The sequence below is a fragment of the Balaenoptera physalus genome (assembly GCF_965194825.1).
Source record: "Balaenoptera physalus genome assembly, chromosome: 14".
NCBI lineage: Eukaryota > Metazoa > Chordata > Mammalia > Artiodactyla > Balaenopteridae > Balaenoptera > Balaenoptera physalus.
In genome coordinates this window covers 29,529,166-29,552,483 of record NC_138893.1, presented here as the reverse complement: position 1 = coordinate 29,552,483, position 23,318 = coordinate 29,529,166, and the positions used below count along the sequence as shown (strand labels likewise).

General features: G+C 43.1%; 1 long non-coding RNA gene across 1 annotated transcript in view; it reads left to right on the top strand.

Annotated features, from left to right (window-relative positions):
- LOC309642102 overlaps positions 1-16,375 on the top strand; it is a 36,440-nt gene extending 20,065 nt beyond the window's left edge. The window contains exon 2 of the long non-coding RNA XR_014252975.1: positions 16,048-16,375. This is a non-coding gene — a long non-coding RNA (uncharacterized lncRNA). The remainder of the gene's footprint in view (positions 1-16,047) is intronic.
- Positions 16,376-23,318: the final 6,943 nt, after the last annotated feature.

Genomic DNA, 23,318 nt, shown 5'->3' with positions numbered 1-23,318 from the left:
CCCAGCTTACTCTGCACCTGGATGCAAACTGTCCCTTCTCCCTGGTCACCTCCTGGACCTTGTACTGTCCTCACTGACCTTGAGCCTCTGTCTGAGTCTCTCCTCCTCTGAGAAGCCTTCCTGGGCACCTCCCTGGGGCCCACTCCATCTGTCCCAGGATCGCAGCTTCATTGCCTCTTCTCCCCCAGAGAGGCCAGGACTTTCTCACATCTTTAACTGCCCATGCTCTAAACCAGCGGCCTGCTGCCCGTTTTTGTGTGAGCGGAGAAGTGTTTTTACAGATGAACATTAGCAATCAGTATGACGATAAGGAACAATAACTTTGAACCTCAGTTAAGCAAAATGCTATCCTCCCAAAAAAGAATTCCTTTCTTCTCAGTAGTAGACCTGTATTACAAAAATATGCCAAAAATTCATCAATAAAAAATGTGGAACTTTGTTTTTTCTCTTGTTATATATGTCCCTATATAATATCCTTGATTTTACCTCTTGGCCCATAAAGCCTAAAATATTGACTAGCTGGTCCTTCACAGAAAAAGTGTGCTGCCCCCTGGTCTAAGAGACACTTGAAGAATGTGACACTGATGGTGTCTGTCACTTTGCATCTTAAAACCCTTAGCTGGTTCCGCATCTTCTAAGGACAAAATCCAGCACTTTGCTCCCTGCCCCAGCCTCATGGCTCCTGCTATCTTTCTCCCACCTTCTGCCTTCAGGAACATCTCCCAGGACATCAAAATACTGCACATTTCTCACACCCGAGCCTTCCCGAAAGCCGTCCCCTCCCCCTCCAACACAACCCCTCCTGGCTAACTTGCACTCATCTCAGCTCACACACCTGGTCTTCTGGGAGCTTCCTCTGAGTCCCTCGGGTTGGAGCTGGGTGCCCTGCCCATTAATCCATTGCCTCTGTCTCCATCACAGCACCCGGCTCTCTCTACGGTCCTGTTTACTTGACTTTCATCCCCACCTGCACCCCCATAGCCTGTGGGTTCTGTGCAGGAAGCAACTGAGTCTGTCCCATTCCTTGCTGCCCTGCGCATAGACGAAAATGACCTGTTGAGTGAATGAATGAGTGAAGGCAGAGTTCCGAGGCTGAGGCTGACCCAGGCCAGTCAGAGCACTGGAGTGGCAGCCCATCTTTCAGGCAAACTGTAGGTCAAGTTGCCTGCGGTTAGCTGATTGGTGATCAGGCAGGAGGTCTGAAGGTCAGTTCTCCAGTAATGCTGGCAGGATGACTACCTTTGGAAACAACTTGAATTGTTTCTGGACTTGAAGTACCACCAGCACCTAAAGGGAGAGGACCCAAGTTCCAGCGAAAGCCCTTTGTACCTTCTGCAATTTGCCCAGGACATTTCTATCCATTGGGATGTCTCATTCTGGTCAAGGCTCTCTGGCAGGAGTCAGGGTGGACATGTTAAGCCCATCTTGCAGAAGGGGAAGCCGAGGCTTGGAAGGGTGCAGCAGCCTAGCTGGGCTGACTGGCTTGTTACAACTGAGGCCAGAAACCAGCTTCCTGGACTCCTGGTCTAGCACCCCTTCCATCCTCATGCCCTGCTAAATGCTGCTGGAGAAAAATCTCCCCACAGTTCCTAGAATTAGAAACGGCACTCAAGGTGGTTTCTGGCTCATACAGTTTGCTTTCCTCCTTTGCTGCAGGTTCTCCCAAACTGAGCTCACGTGGCTCCCCTGACAGTGTGACAGAGGCCTCGCCACTCACCCCAGCGGAAGCGGGGTCCACAGGTAGGGACCCCTTTAACGCTTGACCACCCTTCTCTCTAGTGCCTTAACTGGTCCTTGAAGAGCATTTTCCAAATCTGCTGTCTACTGAACACTAGACCCCAGCAACAGGCTACCAAGCGAAAACATCCTTAGTGCAACCAGTTTGGAAAATGTTGCACACCCCCCGCCCCTCCTAGACATAAACGCACGCATTAGCCTGTGAGAGGGACCCACACCTCAGCGGGACCACCTGTAAACCACTGTCCTAGCCCCCCACCCCTCCCTGCCACCGTCTAAGGAAAAGTCTACTGATCTGCCCAACTCCCCTGCTCTGCTGTCAAGCAACCGTGAGGTGAGAACTGGAAAGAGCTGGAAAAAAGCTAGGCGGGTGAGGTTAGGAGGGGCTCAGAGACACTCATGAAGAGGAAAAGAGATCAGAGAGACCACTGGGGACAGAATGTGGGGAAGCGAGTGTAGGGTGACAGAGAAAGAGGAGCAAGGAGAGCGAAAGAGACTTTGAGGGAGAGGCTGCAGCAGGAGAGGGCAAGAGGGAGGCTCTGCGGAGTATTTGCCACATGTGTCCCGCAGGTACCCCGCCCCTTCGACTTCCAGTAGAGAGTTAAACTCCTCCCTCCCTCTCTCCCTTCCTTCCTTCTGTCTTTCCCTCCTCCCTATGTCAGACCACTGTTGCCCTTTGAGTGTGACTGGTCCCAAAGTGGCCTGACCTTGGTCCTGAGCAGTTCTGCTACAGAGAAGCCTGGCTGGCTTTTGTCTCCCGGCATTGTTTCCACTTGGTTGATAACTGAACACCCGCTGACACCTCACAGGACCAAGGGCCACGGTCGGGGAAGTGGTCCTCTGGAATCACCCTCCCGTCGTTCCAGCCACAGCTGCTGCTGCCCCGACCCTCGCTCAGCCAGCCCTTCCTTCCCCCTGGGGTCCCTCCACCTCTGTATCTTCCCTCCTGTCTCCTGGCTGCTTCTTATCAATCACGATGCCCACTTCCGTCCTGCTCACAGCACTGTCTACACTTACCACCTGCATATCCTCCTTCTCCATTTCCCCTCCAACTCCCTGCAGTCTGGCTTTTGCTGTCTTGATTCATTCAAACAACCCCAGCACAGGCTGTGATTGCCCCTTAATTGCCGAGCCTAAGGCTCTCCCCAGCTCTTCTCTCCCGTGACTAACTGCCATCTCAAACCTGCCTTCCTTTTTTTTTTTAGTTTTATAAGGAACCTCCATACTGTTCTCCATAGTGGCTGTATCAATTTACATTCCCACCAACAGTGCAAGAGGGTTCCCTTTTCTCCACACCCTCTCCAGCATTTATTGTTTGTAGATTTTTTGATGATGGCCATTCTGACCAGTGTGAGGTGATACCTCATTGTGGTTTTGATATACCCTGAGAAAATCGTAATTCAAAAAGAGTCATGTACCACAATGTTCATTGCAGCACTGTTTACAATAGCCAGGACATGGAAGCAACCTAAGTGTCCATTGACAGATGAATGGATAAAGAAGATGTGGCACATATATACAATGGAATATTACTCAGCCATAAAAAGAAATGAAATTGAGTTATTTGTAGTGAGGTGGATGGATCTAGAGTCTGTCCTACAGAGTGAAGTAAGTCAGAAAGAGAAAAACAAATACCATATGCTACACATATATATGGAATCTAAAAAAAAAAAAAAAAGTGGTTCTGAAGAACCTAGGGGCAGGACAGGAATAAAGACGCAGACATAGAGAATGGACTTGAGGATGCGGGGATGGGGAAGGGCAAGCTGGGACAAAGTAAGAGAGTGGCATGGACACATATACACTACCAAATGTAAAACAGATAGCTAGTGGGAAGCAGCTGCATAGCACAGGGAGATCAGCTCGGTGCTCTGTGACCACCTAGAGGGGTGGGGTAGGGAGGGTGGGAGGGAGATGCAAGAGGGAGGAGACATGGGGATGTATGTATACGTATAGCTGACTCACTCTGTTATACAGCAACAACTAACGCACCATCGTAAAGCAATTAGACTCCAGTAAAGATGTTACAAAACCCTGCCTTCTTCCAGGAGTCCCTCTTGCTGGCTGCAGTGACTCCTCCCTCCCAGGCTCCTGTCCCACAGCTGGCTCTTCGTGCCTCTGACCTAGACCCTCCTCCTGATGCCCTCCGTTTAGTCTCTTGGGGGGGGGGGCTCTTCCTCACCGATGAGCCCCGTCTAGGATCCCGCCATGTCTTCCGAGATCAGCTGGTCTGCTGAGCCCCGACCCCGGACTCCTCAGACTCAGCACCCTCCTATCTGAGTCCTCACCCCACCGGCAGCATCTAAGAGGCTTTGACGCAACCCACCCCTCCCTTGTCCTGTTCTCAGCCTTGAGCTCAGGGTCACCATCTCCAGAAGACTCCCTGAACTGCATGTCGGTGCCTGTGTTCCCCACTACCTGAGCACTGGTCCTACTCTCAGGGGCCCTGTGACTATCTCCCCTGGAGGCTGGGGCCGTGCTCTCATCTCGTCCCCGCAGCCTGGCACATGGTCCACACCCAGTGGCTTCCAGCCCCCTGCTCCCCCTTCTTCCTCTGAACAATCTTTCCTTCATGTCCAGCTGTCTGAGGTTTCTGGGTCTCAGCCTGATGGACAGAGGTGCAGGTGGGCAGAGGAAGTTGTCAGGTGGGCTCTGGAGAGCCGAGGCTGGGTGCGGGGGTAGGGCACAGGCTGGAAGACTGTGGACACTGTTTGCAAGGCTGCTGCACAACCTGAAACCCCAGGCAGTGGCTGAAGCTGAATGAGATGCCCCAAAGGTGGAGTGGTCCACAGCGCTGCCTTCTCCCTGACTGTACCTGAGTCGAACCCTGCCCTCTCCGAGGGAGTAGGGAGCCACAGCGGCTTGGGGCCTGGGCCTGGCGATGGGCTAAAGGAGAGGAAGGTTAAGAAACTTCACTTCCTACCCTCATTAAGATTTAAAACGAAGCTAAAAGGGTACATTAACCTTCCAGCACCACTCGAAATCTGGCTTCACATTTAGTGGGAATTAAAGTAATTGATGAACTTGTACTCGAGACGTAGGTTCCCATAAATAAAAAGCTATGAGCTCTAAAAATAACACAGGTTTTTTTTGTTTTTTTTTGTTTTTTTTAATAAGGTAAAGATCAACAGGCAACACACCCCAGGAGGCTCCACGTCAAGCAATTAGGAAGCTGGAGAGGACGGGTAAATGAAAATGTTTATTCAAAAATCAATATATTTATCCTAAAAGGCGTCAGAGAACCACGTCAGTAAAATCTGGTCCTGCTGCAGTCCCCAGAGTCACTCTGGGGCAAAGTAGTTCCCAGGCAGTAAGCGGTTAAGATACGGATTTCATCTCTGAAGTTGAAGGATGACCCTTGGGTGAGCTTTTCATTGTGTCGACTAAAAAATGTTTTAAAAATCAATATAACAGTGTAAAAAGGATCTTCTAAAGATCGAGTTAGTCCCATCCATAGCCAAGTGGGCTGTGATGAGTGATGGAGGAGGAGGATGTGTAATCCTCCAAGGCTTGCAGCTAATGAGGCAGGAGTATTTGGGTGATTCTTGATGCACACAGAAAAACTGTTTCTAAAGAGTTCTAATTGCTTCTGCAGGAACAGATAATAAAGACCCAGACCTTCCCATCAGCTGAGACAGTAATTGCACACTTTCCCTGACCCCAAACGGGTCCAACTTATAAATTTTGCAGTAATACGGTAACTGTAATAACAAAGATTCATTCAACAAACATGCGTGGGGCTCGTGCTGTGAGTCAGGGGCTGGGCTCCCTGCCACCGGGATGGAGATAAAGCTCACGCGGCATACTCTTTGCCCTCAGGGAGCTCCACTCTGATGTAGTGGCTTTCAAACTCTTCAACTGTGACCCATCAGAAGAGTATATATTACATCGTGGTCCAGTGCACATTCATGTACGGTCCAGAAAAAAATTAATGAAACAATATTCATTTTTACTTTGCGTAAAAACATTTTCTATTCTAGCCTATTTTACTGAAAGAGAAAATGTGTTAGTTGCCACCTTTGAAATGGCTCTCATGACCCACTACTAAAGCACAGTGACCAGAAGTTTGGAAACGGTGATCTAGTGGGGGGAAGAAGTGACAAGTGATCTGAGAGGAAGAAAGCACTACGTGCGGAGTAGAGAGGAAGGCAGACCCTCTGGCTAGGACTCAGGGAGGGCCTCACGGAGGAGGCGGCATTCCAGCTGGGCTCTGAATGATGGCGTGATGCCTGCAATTTAGACAGGCTGAGCTGGGAAGAGTGATTCTATTTGTAATAGTGTCTACATTATTATATTGTTGTTATTAATACAATAAACCCTTCTAACCCTTCTCAAGGGTCTTTCCCACCCACAGCTTTATTGGATCTCCCTGGCAAACTTGTGACTGAGTTAGAGGAGGTATTAGCTGCATTTTATCAATGGGGAAACTGAGGGTCAGAGAGGTAAAGGATTTTGCTCAAGGACACACAGCGCCTAGACTTTGGCAGAGCCAAGTCTGAGCTCCCGTGGAGCCCCCCGCAGCTGAGCTCTGCTTTACTTCCGGTGATGGGAGGCTGGGAGCTGCATTTGGGAGCAAGCACCGGGCTCTTCCCCTCTGCTCCTTTCTCTTCAGTTCTCCCTTCCCTTTCCCGGTGCTCCTGCTGCTGCCTTTCTAGCCGATGCCCTGGGTACCTTGGAGGGCAAGAGGGGACTCTGACCCCCTCCAAGAGACCTTAGCTGGGTCTCCTGAGTCACAACCAGATGACCCCTCTTCTGGGGGTCTCAACTGGGAGAAAAGAACTTGGGGACCTCAAGCATCCCACCCAGACTCATGGATAACTGTCCCCACACCCACTCCTCCTAGACCCCTACCCGAAACTTCCCTTGCTCTCTGTGAATCTAATCTCCAGTCTGGAGGCCAAGGTTAAAGCCACGTCTTTCTGTTCTCCAAGTACAAGATCTGCTCTCTCCCAACCAGCAGGCTGAATCCCCAGCTTCATCTGTTTGACTTCCTTTCTCTCAAGGAACTTACAATTTAATCAGGAGTCCCTAATAGTACACGCATTCTAAATTGCAATCATTTATTGCATCTAGCCTGGGGCTTTTCTGTCTGTTAGAAATATCAGGGTTATTTCCTTCTTTTAAGAGTTTACGTTAAAAAAAAAAAACTTTACAAATAATGTTTGCTGTTTAATGTTCTCCCCTGAAATATCAATCTGCAAAAATAGAAATCCTTTTTTACAATTCATCTTAAGGATAGAGTTCCAGTTTCCTATAATGTAATGAATGTACTGCAGATAATGGTCCAATAGTGCAAATGAAAGGCGCATATAATCAAAATGATAATGGAGCGTATTGTACTGCTTGTATAATAAAATCCATACCAATATGGAAATCATATCTCAAGGCAACATTCCTCTCTTTGATTTTTGTAATAATTGTACATGTAAGAGCAGGGCAGCGAGAAGTGGGGAGAACAAAGGCCTTTATTGCTTCATTAGGCAGCTGGCGTTCTGATGGTCCGGCCTGTCAACAGCCGTCCCTGGATTTCCGAGGGAAGCTTCTCCCCTTCCCTCAGAAATGATTTACCGTTCACGTCAGCTCCCTCCTCAGCCCTTTCTCTGTGAAGATTCACAATTAGGCTAAGTGAGCTGTGATGGCAATTTGATCAGCACACTCTGCTTCCTGGGCCGGCTCAGGGTTTGGGTTAGATGGGAGCCAAGCCCCCAGAAGCTTTGGTGGGACGAGAGAAGAGGCCTCGGTGGGGGCCTGATAGAGCCTCAGAGCTGGGTCCCTTTCTGCCCCACCCCCAAATTCTGGCACAAGTCGCCCCGCCTCAGTTTACCAAGCCTTTGGCGAGACGTTCTATGCGACAGGCACTGTGCAAAGGAAACCAACAGGAAGGGACAGAGGCCCTGGCCACACAGCCTCACAGTCTAGACGGGTTAGTGCATGCCAAAGAGCTTGCACAGCGTGGTGTGCAATTAATGGGAAGATGTCCACTCTGGAGTCAGGCTGGGGTGGATCTTGGTTTATGCAACAACTTGAGTATGACTTTGGCCTTGGCCTTGAGTTCTCGCAGGTCCTCAGTGGCCATGTTCACTGCTCTTTCTACTATACTTGGGGTTTGGTCTGTGTGTGCCCAGTCTGGGTGGGGAGATGTAGGGCTGAGGGGTCTGGATGAAGGCCTGAATGGCAGCCTTCAGAGGCTGGGCACTGGCAGGGTCTCAGTGACCGGTGGGCCTCTCTCAGTGTCTGTTCTGGCACAACCTTGCTTCAGGCTCTCCTCACTGGTCCCTCTTCTTTGGCTCCTGACCTCAGCCTGCCCTGGACTGACCATCTGGGCTTCTGACCCTTTGTTCAGGCCTCCTCCCTTCCCAGGCTTTGGACATGGATGTGACCCTTCAGGTGGTAACCCTGCCCTACGGGACCTGTATGGGTTGGTTAACATCAGCTTCCTCCTGGCCTGTGTGGGGTGAAGTTAATAGCAGTCATTGCCAATTGTAGAGCACAATTTGGCATAATCCCAGTGGGTTCTTCAACAGACGTTTCAGGTGGGTGCTTTGTTATCCCTGTTTTATGAATGAAGCTGCCATAGACATCATGTGCAGGCTTTTGTGTGGACATAAACTTTCAACTCCTTTAGGTAAACATCAAGGAGCATGATTGCTGGATCACATGATAAGAGTATGTTTAGTTTCGTAAGAAACTGGCAAACTGTCTTCCATAGCGTCTGTACCATTTTGCATTCCCTCCAGCAATGAATGAGAGTTCTTGTTGCTCTATATCCTCATCAGCATTTGGTGTTGTCAGGATTACAGATTTGGCCATTCTAATAGGTGTGTAGTGGTATCTCGTCATTGTTTTAATTTGTGTTCCCTGATGACATATGATGTGGAGCATCTCTTCACAAGCTTATTTGCCATCTGTTTATCTTCTTTGGTAAGGCATCTGTTAAGATTTTTGGCCTATTTTTATATTGGGTTGTTTGTTTTCTTGTTGTTTAGTTTTAAGAACTCTTTGCATATTTTGGATAACTGTCCTTTATCACATATGTCTTTTGCAAAAATTTTCTCCCAGTTCTTTGGCTTGTCTTTTTTTCTCTTGACAGTGTCTTTCACAGAGAAAAATTATTGAATTTTGATGACACTCCTTTTATCAATTCTTTCTTTCATAGATTGTGCCTTTGGAGTCATGTCTAAAAACTCATTGTCAAACCCAAGGTCATCTAGATTTTCTCCTATGTTATCTTCTAGGAGTTTTATAGTCTTGCATTTTACATTTAGATCTGTGATCCATTTTGAGTTAATTTTCTGTGAAGGGCATAAGGTCTGTGTTCAGACTTTTTTTTTTTTTTTTGGATGTCTGGTTGTTCCAACACTATTTGTTGAAAAGGCTATCTTTTCTTCCATGTATTACCTCTGCTTCTTCATTAAAGATTAGTTGACTATATTTATGTGGTTCTATTTCTTTCTGTATTCTGTTTTGTTGGTCTATTTCCTATTCCTTCACCAATACCACACTGTCTTGATTATTGTAGCTTTATAGTAAGTCTTGAAGTCAATAGTGTCAGTCCTCTGACTTTGTTTTTATTCTTCAATACCGTGTTTGTTATTCTGGGTATTACACTTCTCTATATAAACTTTAGAATCAGTTTGTCAATACCCACAAAATAACTTGCTGGGATTTTGATTGACATTGCATTGAATCTCTAGATCAAATTGGGAAGAACTGATGTCTTGACAATATTGGGTCTTCCTACCCATGAACATGGAATATCTCTCCATTTATTTAGTTCTTCTTTGATTTTGTTCATTGGAGTTTTATAATTTCCCTATATTTCGTTAGATGTATACCTAAGTATTTCATTTTTTAGGTGTTAAATAGTATTGTGTTTTTAATTTCAAAGTCCACTTGTTCATTGCCATTAAAAAGAAGAAGCAATCAACTTTTGTATGTTGACCTTGTATTTGCAACCTAGCTATAATTGCTTATTAGTTCCAGAAGCTTTTGTTGCGTTGTTGAGTTTTTTTGCATTTCCTACATAGATAATCATGTCATCTGCAAACATATATTTCTTGCTCCCCAATAAGTACACCTTTTATTTCCTTGTCTTATGGCATTAGCTAGGACTTCCAGTATGATGTTGAAAAGGAGTGATGAGAGGGGACATCCTTGCCTTGTTCTTAATCTTAGTGGAAAATCTTCAAATTTCTCACCATTAAGTATGATCTTAGCTGTGGGCTTTTGTAGATATTCTTTAACAAGTTGAGGAAGTTTCCTTCTATTCCTAGTTTCCTGAGTTTTTATCATGAATGGGTGTTGGGTTTTGTCAAATGCTTTTTCTGCATCTGTTGATATGATCATGTGATTTTTCTTCTTTAGCCTATTGATATGATGGATTACATTAATTGACTTTTGGATGTTGAACCAGCCTTGCATACCTGGGATAAATACCACTTGGTCATGGTGTATAATTCTTTTCATATGTTGTTTGATTCAATTTACTAATTTTTTTTTTTTTGAGGATCTTGGCATCCATGTTCATGAGAGATATTGATCTGTAGTTTTCTTTTCATGTAATGTCTTTGTCTCTTTTGGTATGAGGGTGATACCGGCCTCATAGAATGAGTTACAAAGTGTTCCTTCTGCTTATATCTTCTGAAAGAGATTGTAGAAAATTGGTATAATTTTTTTCCTTAAATGTTTGATAGATTTCACCAGTGAACACATCTGGGCCTGGTGCTTTCTGTTTTTTGTTTTTAATTTAAAAAAAATTATTTGTTTATTTATTTATTGGCTGTGTTGGGTCTTCGTTGCTGTGTGCGGGCTTTATCTAGTTGCGGTGAGTGGGGGCTACTCTTTGTTGCAGTGCGTGGGCTTCTCATTGCAGTGGCTTCTCTTGTTGCGGAGCATGGGCTCTAGGCACGTGGGCTTCAGTAGTTTCAGCACGTGGGCTCAGTAGTTGTGGCACACAGGCTCTAGAGCACAGGCTCAGTAGTTGTGGCACACGGGCTTTGTTGCTCCGTGGCATGTGGGATCTTCCCGGACCAGGGCTCAAACCTGTGTCCCCTGCATTGGCAGGCGGATTCTTTTTTTTTTTTTAAACATCTTTATTGGAGTATAATTGCTTTACAATGGTGTGTTAGTTTCTGCTGAATAACAAAGTGAATCAGCTATACATACACATACATCCCCATATCTCCTCTCTCTTGCTCTCCCTCCCACCCTCCTTATCCCACCCCTCTAGGTGGACACAAAGCACCGAGCTGATCTCCATGTATTATGTGGCTGCTTCCCACTAGCTATCTATTTTACATTTGGTAGTGTATATATGTCCATGCCACTCCCTCACTTCGTCCCAGCTTACCCTTCCCCCTCCCCATGTCCTCAAGTCCATCCTCCGTGTCTGCGTCTTTATTCCTGTCAGCAGGTGGATTCTTAAACAGTTCACCACTAGTGAAGTCCCTGATTTCTTGTTTTCAATTTCATTGACTCCTGCTCTAATTTTTATTATTTCTTTTCTTCTGCTTATTTTGGATTTAATTTGCTCTTCCTTTTCTAGTTTCCCAAGGTAGAAGCTTAGATAATTGATATCAGATCTTTCTTCTTGTCTAAGTGTATACAGTTGATGCTATAAATTTCCCTCTATGCATTACTTTCACTATATCTCATAAATTTTGACTGGTTGTGTTTTCATTTCTATCTAGTCCAAAATACTTTTAATTTCTCTTGGGATTTCTTTGACCCATGTGTTATTTCTTTCTTGACCAATATGTTGTTTACTCTCCACATATGTTGAGATTTTTCCAGTTATATTTCTTTTTATTGATTTCTAGTTTAACTCAATTGTGGTCTGAGAGCAGATATTATATGATTTAAATTCATTTAAATTTGTTAAAGTGTTTCATGGTCCATAATGTGGTCTATCTTGATAAATGATCCATGTAAACTTGGGAAGAATGTGGATGAAGAAGTCAGTAGATGTCTGTTATATCCAGTTGATTGATGGTGTTCAACCATGTCCTTACTAATTTTCTGCCTGCTGGATCTGTTCATTTCTGATAGAGGGTTGTTGAAGTCTCCAGCTATAATGTGGATTCATCTGTTTCTTCTTGCAGTTCTATCAGTTCTTGCCTCATATATTTTGATGCTCTGTTGTTAGGAGCATACACATTAAAGACTGTTATGTCTTCTTGGAGAATTGACCCCTTTTCTTTATGTAATGACCTCTTTATCCCTGATAACTTTCATTGCTCTGTCTGAAATTTCTATACCTACTCTAGTTTTCTTTTAAGTGGTATTAACATGGTATATCTTTCTCCATCCACTTACTTTCAATCTATATGTGTTTTTATAAAGTGGGTTCCTTATAGATGAAATGTAGTTGGGTCTTGTTTTTTGATTCACTCTGATAATCTCTGTCTTTTATTTGGTGCATTTAGACTATTGACATTCAAAGTGATTATTCATATAGCTGAATTAATATCTACCATATTCATTACTTTTTTTCTATTTTTTCCTTTGTTCTTTTTCCTATTTTCGTCTCTCACTCTTTTTTCTGCCTTTTGTGGTCAAGCATGTTACATGATTTCATTTTCCCTCCTTTCTTATCAGATCAGTTACACTTTGGGGGGAGCTTTTTTTTTTTTTTTAATTTTTACACCACTTTGCAATATACATTTATTTACAGTTAATCCCAGTCTACTGTCATGTAACACTGCTTCATGGGTAGTGCAGGTACTTCATAATAACAAAATAATTCTAATTCAAATATATATTTAAATTACGATGAGAGCTGTCATCATTTCTACTCATGATGGGGATACAGTAGTTTCATGCTCTGGTCCACATCATTTTTTAAAATTGAGGTATAACTGACATATTAGTTTCAGGTACAACATAATGATTTGATATTTGTATGCAGTTGACCCCTGAACAACATGGGTTTGAACTGCATGGGTCCACTTATACGGGGATTTTTTCCACAACATATACTATCATATAAATGTGTTTACAATCCACGGTTGGTTGAATCTGCAGATGTAGAACCTGTGGATACAGTGTGCTGACTATAAGACTTTAGCATAAGTGGATTTTGGCATCCGTGGTGGGTCCTGGATCCAGTCCCCTGTGGACACTGAGAGATGACTGTTTACTGTGGAATGATCACCACAATAAATTGAGTAAATATCTGTCACTATAGATAGTTACAAAGGTTTTTTTTTTTCTTGTGATGAGGACTTTTAAGATCTACTGTCCTAGCAACTTTCAAATATGCAGTACAGTATTATTAACTATAGTCATCATGCTGTACATGACATCCCCATGACTTATTTATCTTAAAACCGGAAATTTGTACCTTTTGACCCCCTTCACCCTTTCTCTCTGTAGATCCAAATTTCTAATGATCCAAGTATCATTCTCCTTCTCTCTAAAGATCTTCTTTTAACATTTCTTGCAAGGCTGGTCTACTGGCAACAGATTCCCTTAATTTTTGTTTGTCTGAGAAAGGCTTTATGTCTCCTTCACTTTTGAAGGATAATCTCACAGGGCACAGAATTCTAAGTTTGTGTGTTTTTTTCTCTCAACACTTTAAATATTTCATTCCACTCTCTTCTTGCTTGCATGGTTCTGAGGAGAAGGTGGATGTAATCCTTATCTTTGTTTCTCTATAGGGAAAGTTTTCTTTCCTTTGGTTTCTTTCAGGATTTTTTCTTTATCTTTAATTTTCTGTAGTTTGAAAATGATATGCCTAGGTGTCTTTTGGTATTTTTCCTACTTGGTGTTCTCCAAGCTTCCTGGATCTGTCGTTTGGGGTCTGATATTAATTTGGGTGAAATTCTCAGTCATTATTGCTTCACATATTGCCTCTGTCCCTTTCTGTGTTTTCTCCTTTTGGTGTTCCTGTGATTCATATGTTACGTCTTTGGTAGTTGTCCCACAGTCTTTGGATATTCTGTTTTTTTTTTTTTTTTTCTTTCAATTTTTTTTCTCTTTGGTTTTCAGTTTTGGAAGTTTCTGTTGTCATATCCTCAAGCTCAGGGATTCCTTCCTCAAGCTGTGTCCAATCTATTAATGAGCCCATCTGAGGCATTCTTCATTCCTGTTTTAGTGTTCTTGATCTCTAGTATTTCATTTTGGTTCTTTCTTAGGATTTCCATCTCTTTGTTTACTTTGCCCATCTGTTCCTGCATGCTCTCTACTTTATCCATTAGAGCCCTTAGTATATTAATCATAGTTGTTTTATTTAAAAAAAAATTTTTTAATTTTTAAAATTTTATTCAAGTATATTTGATTTACAATGTTGTGTTAATTTCTGTTGTACAGCAAAGTGATTCAGTTATATGCACCAATAGATCTACATTTTTTTCATTCTTTTCCATTATGGTTTATCACAGGATATTGAATATAGTTTCCTGTGCTATACAGTAGGACCTTGTTGTTTATAATCATAGTTGTTTTAAATTCCCAGTCTGATAATTCCAACATCCCTGCCATGTCTGGTTTTGATGCTTGCTTTGTCTCTTCAAACTGTGCTTTTTGCATTTTAGTATTCCTTATAATTTTTTAGTTGATATTCGGACATGCTGTACTGGGTGAAAGAACTGCTGCAAATAGGCCTTTAGTAATGTGGTGGTGAGGTAGGGGGAGGGCTTGTTAGTGAGCTTGTGTTTGTGAACTTGACAAGTGTTTCTCAGCTTGCTTTTTCCTCCCCCCTAAGGTGGGACAGAATGGCTAGAGTGGACTGGAGTGGAGTATTTCCCTTCCTACAGGTCAGTTCGGTTCTGATAAACCCTTAACAGGTTAGATTCTGGTTAACTAGTTTCTCCCCAGGGCAGGCCTTGTTAAGAGGATAGAGTGCTCTTTTTTTTTAAAAAAATTATTTATTTATTTATTTTTGGCTGCGTTGGGTCTTTGTTGCTGCATGCGGACTTTTCTCTAGTTGCGGTGAGCGGGGCCTACTCTTCATTGTGGTGCACGGACTTCTCATTGAGGTGGCTTCTCTTGTTGCGGAGCGTGGGCTCTATGTGTGCGGGCTTCAGTAGTTGTGGTGCGAGGGCTCAGTAGCTGTGGCTCGTGGGCTCTAGAACACAGGCTCAGTAGTTGTGGCTCATTGGCTCTAGAGTGCAGGCTCAGTAGTTGTGGCTCGCGGGCTCTAGAGCGCAGGCTCAGTAGTTGTGGCACACGGGCTTAGTTGCTCCACGGCATGTGGGATCTTCCCGGACCAGGGCTTGAACCCGTGTCCTCTGCATTGGCAGGCGGATTCTTAACCACTGTGCCACCAGGGAAGTCCCGGATAGAGTGCTCTTGAATATTTAATAAAAGTTCATTTCCCCCTCCCCACAGTGAAAGCATGAGGGGAGTTTTCTGATATTTACTGGGAGAACCTGGTTAGAGCTCTTAGGGGCAAAATTCACAAAGACCAGGGGTCCCTCCTAGACCGGGTCTCCCTGGAATTTTAAACTCTTGGACTTGCCCTCACGGAGCCTCCAGCAATTTGTTCAGGTTTTTCTAGGCTGGCACTGGTTCCTGTGGAGGTTTCTACTCCATTAAGTTGTGATTCTCTGTATCTGCCTGTCTGTCTTTTCAGTTCTGGGGGCAGCCGTTTGCCCTGTGACTTCACTTACTGATCAAAGAGTTGTTGATTCAGTTTGTTCAGCTTTTTGCTTGTTGTTAGGATGGAGTGGGGACTTCCAAGCTCCTTACCTGTGGAACTAGAAATCTTTTTAGATATTTAAAAAATATAGCATTTGTGCCCTTTTATTGTGGTAAAATACACATAACTAAAATTTACCATTTAAAAAAGTCAGTTCAGTAGTACTAAGTATATTTACATTGTTGTGTAAACATGGCAAGACTGGGATCTGTCCCCAGGTAGCTGCCACTGCCACCTGGAGGAGAGTTGGCACCAGCAGCAGGAGCGGGGCATGCTCCTCACTGGGCCATCCCAGTGGTGGCTGGACAGCATTTCTGAGCTCCAGGTCTCTGGCCCCACCCCCGCCCCTCCACCAGCCATCCGGCCTGGGCCAGGGCCGTGTGGCACAGATGACCTCCCCACGACTCCTTTTCTGTCGTTGGCACCGAAGGCCCTTGCACTGCAGGGAACAGCTCAGAGGACTGGATTCTGCTCCAGGCCCCACCACTCCTGACTGTGGGACTGTCTGCCAGGCAGCAATCCACCGAGCCTTGGTTTCCTCTTCTGTAAAATGGGGCAGTGCTGTCTGCCCAGCTAGGCCCCTGGGGCTTCGGGGAGCACACACCAGCGGCACTATGTGAAAACGCTTTGTGCATTGTGAAGAGACACACATACTACTTATTAATCAAGAGTTTATGTTGTGGGCTTCCCTGGTGGCGCAGTGGTTGAGAATCTGCCTGCCAATGCAGGGGACACGGGTTCGAGCCCTGGTCTGGGAAGATCCCACATGCTGCGGAGCGACTAGGCCCGTGAGCCACAACTACTGAGCCTGCGTGTCTGGAGCTTGTGCTCCGCAACAAGAGAGGCCGCGATAGTGAGAGGCCCGCGCACCGCGATGAAGAGTGGCCCCCACTTGCCGCAACTAGAGAAAGCCCTCGCACAGAAACGAAGACCCAACACAGCCATAAATAAAATAAATAAATAAATAAATAAACCCAAAGTTTAAAAAAAAAAACAAAACAGAGTTTATGTTGTAAAACAGAACTGCTTTTTGTTTTTAAAATTTGGGTATTTACACAGAAGCACTCTCACAAGCATGATCGTTTTAGCGGCTCATTTATTTATCTTGCTGTGTAAGAAAAAATAAGACATGAGCCCCCGTGGAAGCCACCAGCACTCTCCTCACAGGTCTGAAAGTTGATTTCCTTTGTCATCCTTACATTTCCCAAGGGCTAGCTCAAGTCATCCAATATCAGGATGGCAGCTTCGAGTTAAAAGGTAATTCTTCTTCTTTATTGTATCGAGGACACAATTTTTTCTTTTTTAGTGATTTACTCTTCTTTGTAATTATAGATGTGGTGATTAGGATGTCTTGTATACCACATTACAGATTTTTTTTATACGAATTATTCCCATAAGTGATTTAAAGCTCTTCCTTTATAAGTTTTTATTCCTGTTTCTGAGACAGTGTTTAGGGACTACGGCTGGGCCCAGTGCCTCTATGGGGGCTATTAGAGTCACTGTGTACATATATAATTAAGGAATTTCAAAACACACATTACCGCCTTTGGGGCCAATAGCCAGCGCAGTTACCATCTATCATGTCAGCTCTCAAGACGGCTCTGTGTGTATTTGGTAAAGTAAATTAACATACAACAACTTTGCTTAAAATAATGCTCAAATTTAAGATGTAGGAGGAAGCAGGAAAAACAAACAATCAAGGGATCCAGGGAGAGTCAAAATCTCATATTTAAATGAGGAGGAAATTCCCGCCTGGTGCCTTTCATCACCTGTAGATTATGCACGAAGCTGTCGAAATTCTCTTGGAGTCCCTCTTCACCTCCTTCTGTTTTCTGGCCAAACTTCTGTTGGATTTGCATCATCTCTGAGTAGACCTTGGGCTTGGAAGGGACCTTTGGAGCCTCATCTATGACACGTATTTTAGCCTTTGGAAATGTATTATTGTAGAGACAATGGAACAGCATTTCAGAGTTTGGAAAACAGGAGGGAAAACACCCATCAGTCTAGCAGCTGAAGACGAGCTGTCTCAGATACCAGCCCGATGGGAGGCCTGCCTCTGAATTTTATGTCCAAGCTGGGACTGCTGGCCTCAAAAGCCTGCTTCTGGTTTTGAAAGTTGGTGCTTTCCCAACATTACAGCATTAAAATTTTTTTTTGCTACCAATAAAATCATGTTCAGGACTAATATTAATGCTTTAAAACATACAATTGTTCTTTGGAGCCCAGTTAACAGAAGCAAATTCTTGAAAACAGATGTGTTTGTGGTCTGATGTTGATGTGGACGAGGCTTTAGCTATTCGTATGGGTGAGATGTTTCCCCATCTCCTAAGAAGGGAATGAAATGATGATTCTTCACACACGAAACCCAAAAATCAACCACTGTTATCCTGCCCAGCAATAACTACTGGCAATATTTTGGTGCCTGTCTTTCTAGGCCTGCTTGATGTGCATTTTATTTTTTTATTAAAAAAATTTTTTTTAATTAATTAATTTTTATTTTTGGCTGCGTTGGGTCTTCTTTGCCGCACACGGGCTTTCTCTAGTTGCTGAGAGCAGGGGCTACTCTTTGATGTGGTGCGCAGGCTTCTCATTGCCGTGGCTTCTCTTGTTGCAGAGCACGGGCTCTAGGAGCGCGGGCTTCAGTAATTGTGGCACGCGGGCTCAGTATTTGTGGCGCACGGGCTTAGTTGCTCCATGGCATGTGGGATCTTCCTGGACCAGGGCTTGAACCCGTGTCACCTGCGTTGGCAGGCGGATTCTTAACCACTGCGCCACCAGGGAAGTCCCTTGATGTGCATTTTATACATAAAGCTTAATCTTTTAAAAAGAAAACTGGACTTAATACTTTTCACCCTTTTTTCTCACTCCACTTTGACCACTTTCCTAAGTCAGCGAATATTTGAGCACATGATTTTTAACGGCTGCAAACGATTCCATCACTCAGCTGAGACCACTGTTTCTGTACTCTTTTCACTACTTATGAATTTAGGCTCTTCATTTCTTTTGTTTTTGCTATTAAGTATGATGCTTCAGTGAACATCCTCTTAACGTGCATCTTTGTGCATGTCTACTATTAAACCCTTAAGATAAATTCTCAGAAGTGGGGATACTGTGTCAAAGATTATGCACATGGACATTACCATTTATTCCTCTTAAAAACTGCATTTTCCTTGGTAAAAGAAGCAAATTGCTTTAAGACAAATCTGCTGCACTGGTAGTATTCATGTAGAATATCTTGGCAAAAAGGGCTTAAGGTGAGTGCTGGCAACAGACCCTACTCCAGAGCAGAGACAGAAAATGACAAAGGGATCCAGGAGCCACAGCTCCCTGGGGAGGGGACTGCTAACTTCTCCCCAAACCGTAGGTAATCCTCAGTGGAGAGGGGGACAGCCAAGATTCTTTACCTTTTGAAGATGATTCAGTCAAGACAGGGAAATGGAATTTGGAGTTTTGTAAAAGGAGTGGTTGCTGCACAGAACTGGTTGTAGTAGCGCTGTGGTTGGAATCATGATCACAGAAGGTTCTAGATGCTTTATTCAGTCAGTCAGGTTACAGAGTCAGGTTTTCACTGGGTGGAATTCTGTGGGTTATCAGCACTACGAAGTGAGCAGTATGTTGGCTACAAAGCTGTTTCTTTTCAATTTATTAGAGAACAGCTGGGTCCCCAGGTGTAATTCATGAGCTGGTTTTGACAATATATTTCCTTATGGCTCTCACCTCAGTGGGAATTTGTGGTTCCTGCCTTCTCAGAATGCAGCCACCTGTGTCTTATGGTAACAGCTCCCTAATTTTTCTAAGAAGACCACTATTCCCCACTCTCAGTCTATGTGGTGTGGATTGGGTTGGTCCTACCCTTGGGATCCAGGAGATGACACATCACCTAGACCAGATCATCAGAATATGCTATCTCCCTGGATCACCATAACTGACCTAGGAACAGGCACCTGGCCAAGTTCACCAGCTCAGAATAAATCTCAGAACTTCTGCTTGAGCAACTGTTGAAAGGTGCTCCTTTTTTTCCCTTGAAATTATAGTTGGACTATGTTATAATTAAGATTTTTTTTCACCAAAAGATACCAATAAGGGTATCTATCCAAAAGCAGCAGAATACACATTCTTCTGAAGTACACATGGAACAGTCTTAGAATAGACCATGTTTTGGGACACAAAACAAGTCTCAGTAAATTTAAGAAGACTGAAATCATATCAAGTATCTTTTCCTACTACAACGGCATGAAACTTGAAATCAGCTAAAAGAAGAAAGCTGTAAAAATCACAAATATGTGGAGATGAAACAACATGCTACTGAACAATGATTGGGTCAATAAAGAAATCAAAGGAGAAATAAAAAAATACCTGAAGACAAATGAAAATGAAAATAGGACATACCAGAATCTGTGGGACACAGCAAAAATGGTTCTAAGAGGAAGTTTATAGTGATACAGGCCTACCTCAAGAAACAAGAAAAATTTTAAATAAACAATCTAACCGTCCACCTAGGAACTAGAAAAAGAAGAACAAATGAAGTCCAAAGTCAGTAGATGGCAGGAAATATTAAAAAATCAGAGTGGAAATAAATGAAGTAGAGATGACAACAATAATAGAAAAGATCAATGAAACTAAGGGCTAGTTTTTGAAAAGATAAGCTAAATTGACAAATCTTTAACTAGAACACTAAGAAAACTAGAGAAAAGTCTCAAAAAAATAAAATCAGAAATAAAAGAGGAGAAGTTACAACAGATACCACAGAAATACAAAGGATTATAAGAGAATACCTATACACTAACAAATTGGACAACCTAGAAGAAATGGATAAATTCTTAGAATCATACAACCTTCCAAGAATGAATCATGAAAAAATAGAAAATCTGAATAGACTGATCACCAGTAAAGAGACTGAAATAGTAATCAAAAACCTTTCCCAAAACAAATGTCCAGGACCAGATGGCTTAACTAGTGAATTCTACCAAACATTCAAAGAAGATTTAATACCTATCCTTCTGAAACTCTTCCAAAAAAATTAAAGGGGTGGGAATGCTTCCTAACTCATTTTACAAGGCCAATGTTACCCTGATACCAAAACCAGACAAGAAAAACACAAAAAAAGAAAATTAAAGGCCAATGTTCCTGATGAACACAGATGCAAAAATTCTCAACAAAATATTAGCAAACCAAATACAACAATACATGAAAAGGATCATACACCATGATCAAGTGGGATTTATTCCAAGGATGCAAGGATGGTTCAACATCCACAAATCAATTTGTGTGGCACACCACATTAACAAAACAAGGATAAAAATAATATTATAGCCTCAATAGAGGTAGAAAAAGCATTTGACAAAATACACCATCCATTTATGATTAAAAAACTCTCACTAAAATGGCTGTAGAAGGAACATACTTCAATATAATATAGGTACTGGCACAAGGATAAATAAATAGTCCAATGGAAGAGAATAGAGTCCAGAAATAGACCCATATGTATAAGGTTAGTTGATTTATATCAAAGGTTAGTGGCACTGCAGTGCACTAGGGAAAGAATAACCTTTTCAGCAAGTGGTACTGAATCAACTGGATATCCATATGGAAAGAAGGAAACCTGAATCCTATCTTATACCATATGTAAGAAACAATTCCAGGTGGATCATAGATCTACATGTGAAAAATCAATAAAGCTTCTAGAAGAATCTGTGGAGAATATCTTTTTGATCTTTGGCCTAGGCAAAGGTTTCTAAACCAGACACCAAAAGCACTCATAAAGGACAAGATTAATAAGTTGGACTATATTATAATTAAGATTTTTTTTCACCAAAAGACACCAAAAGGGGGGTGAGAAGCATGCCTCAGAGTGGGAGAATATATTTGCAATAATTATATTTGACTAAGGACTCATACCAGAATTACCAAAAAACAAAACGAAACAATAAAACCCCCCACCAACCAATAAGAAAATGACAAACAACCCAATAGAAAAATGGGCAAAAAACTTGAATAAATGTTTTACAAAAGAGCAATAAAGAGCCAAATGACCAATAAATATCTGAGAAGGTGCTCAACCTCATTAATCACAAGGGAAATGCATATTAAAGCCACATTTAAATACTTATTTGAATGGTTAACATTAAAATGACTCAAAAAAAAAAAAAGACTCACACTACCACATTTTGGAGAGTATGTGAAACAACTGGAAATCTTATTTACTGCTGGTGGAAATGTAAATTGGGACATACACTTTGGAAAACATTTCGGCATTATCTACTAAATTTGAACATATACATACCCTGTGATCCAGTGCTTCAACTCCTAGGTATATGCTCAAAATAGTTAAATATATTTATTCATCAAAAGACATTTATGACAAAGTTCATAGCAGCACTATTTGTAATAGCCTCAAACTGGAAATAGCCCAGGTGTCCCTCAACAATAGAATAGATGATTAGATTGTGGCATATTCATACCACGGAACACTCTACAGTGATGAAAAAGAGCAAATTACAATTATATACAACAATATGGATGAATCTCCTGAACATAATTTTGAGTGAAAGAATCCAGATGCAAAAGGGTACGTACTATTTGCTTCCATTTATATAAAGTTCAAAACTAAGCAAAACAAACTGGTGGTGACAGAAGTCAGAAGAGTGCTTATCTCCATGGCTGGGGTGACTGGCAGGGGCATAAGGAAGGCTGTGGGATGATCAGAATGTGCTCTGTGTTGATTTGGTTGGTGTGCTCGCTTGGTGAGCATTTATTGAGCTGTGTACATTTCACTCTGTGTATTATTCTTCGTTAAAAAGCTTAATGAATGACCCCATGTATTACCATGGGAAAGATGTGCCTGATTCAGTGTGAGGGCAGTGTGAGGAGGGTTGCTGTCAGGAGGGACCATGAGGAGAGCAGGGGAGCATGGCATAGATTTACCTGTACTGCCCAAGAGACACAGGATCTGAATTTTTGCCTTATTTCTGCCCTTGGCTGTAGGATCTTGGCCAGTTGTGATGGTTTTCTGGGCCTCTCTTGGACTGGATCATGGGTTCTCAACCATGAGCTTCATGGATGGGCTTTGTAGGTCTGTAGACTCCCTGAAACTGTAAGTCTGTGTATATGTGCATTTTTCTGGAGAGGACCACAGCTGTTTACCTAAAAAGGTTAAGAGTCACCGAAGTGATGATCTCCAAGGCATCTATGGCTTTGTCTCCCATGGTTTTCTGGGGCACAGGCAATCTGGCAGACGGCACATTTTATACTGGGTGGCAGCAGATTTAAGTCACTGGAATTAAAGCAGCTGGTGGCAGATAGAGAGTGGGTGGGTAGGGGGCCTTGGAAGGAAACCTGAGACCACTCTTTTATCCAAGTCATGGGGTTAGGTCATATCAGAGAATGTGCACGGAGAGGTGGGTGAGGGCTTTCTGTGCCAGAGATGAGGCAGTCCGTCTTCTTGCACAAGACTGTTATGACTATGATTTCTTTTTTCCTGACAGCATCTACAAAACCCTTTGCAGTAAGAATTCCTAGTTTCTGTAATGTATCGTTTCGGGGGCACCGAGGGGTTGTCACAATGAATTACGTCATTCGTGAGCACCAGGGACAATAGGAACTGTAAGACTCCATTCCCAAAAGGTCATCTTTTCTCTTGGAAAACATGTCACACTCGCTCTTAACAGCAGGAAGAATTAGAAGCAAGTTGCTGGGACCAGAACTTAGCCGGAGGATCTGCGGAACACTTTCCCTTTGCTTGAGACATGAAGCGACATGATTATTATTATTTTTTTTTGGTGAGGGAGGTATCTTGTTGTAAGTGATGGAGAAACACATTTTATTAATATTGATTTATGGTACCATTTTAGAACCTTTAGAAGGTTTCACATTTGCATGTTTAATGTGGGAATGTCTGAAAGAGAACAGGTCCACAGGGGGCTGGGGAGAGGTCCAGCCCACT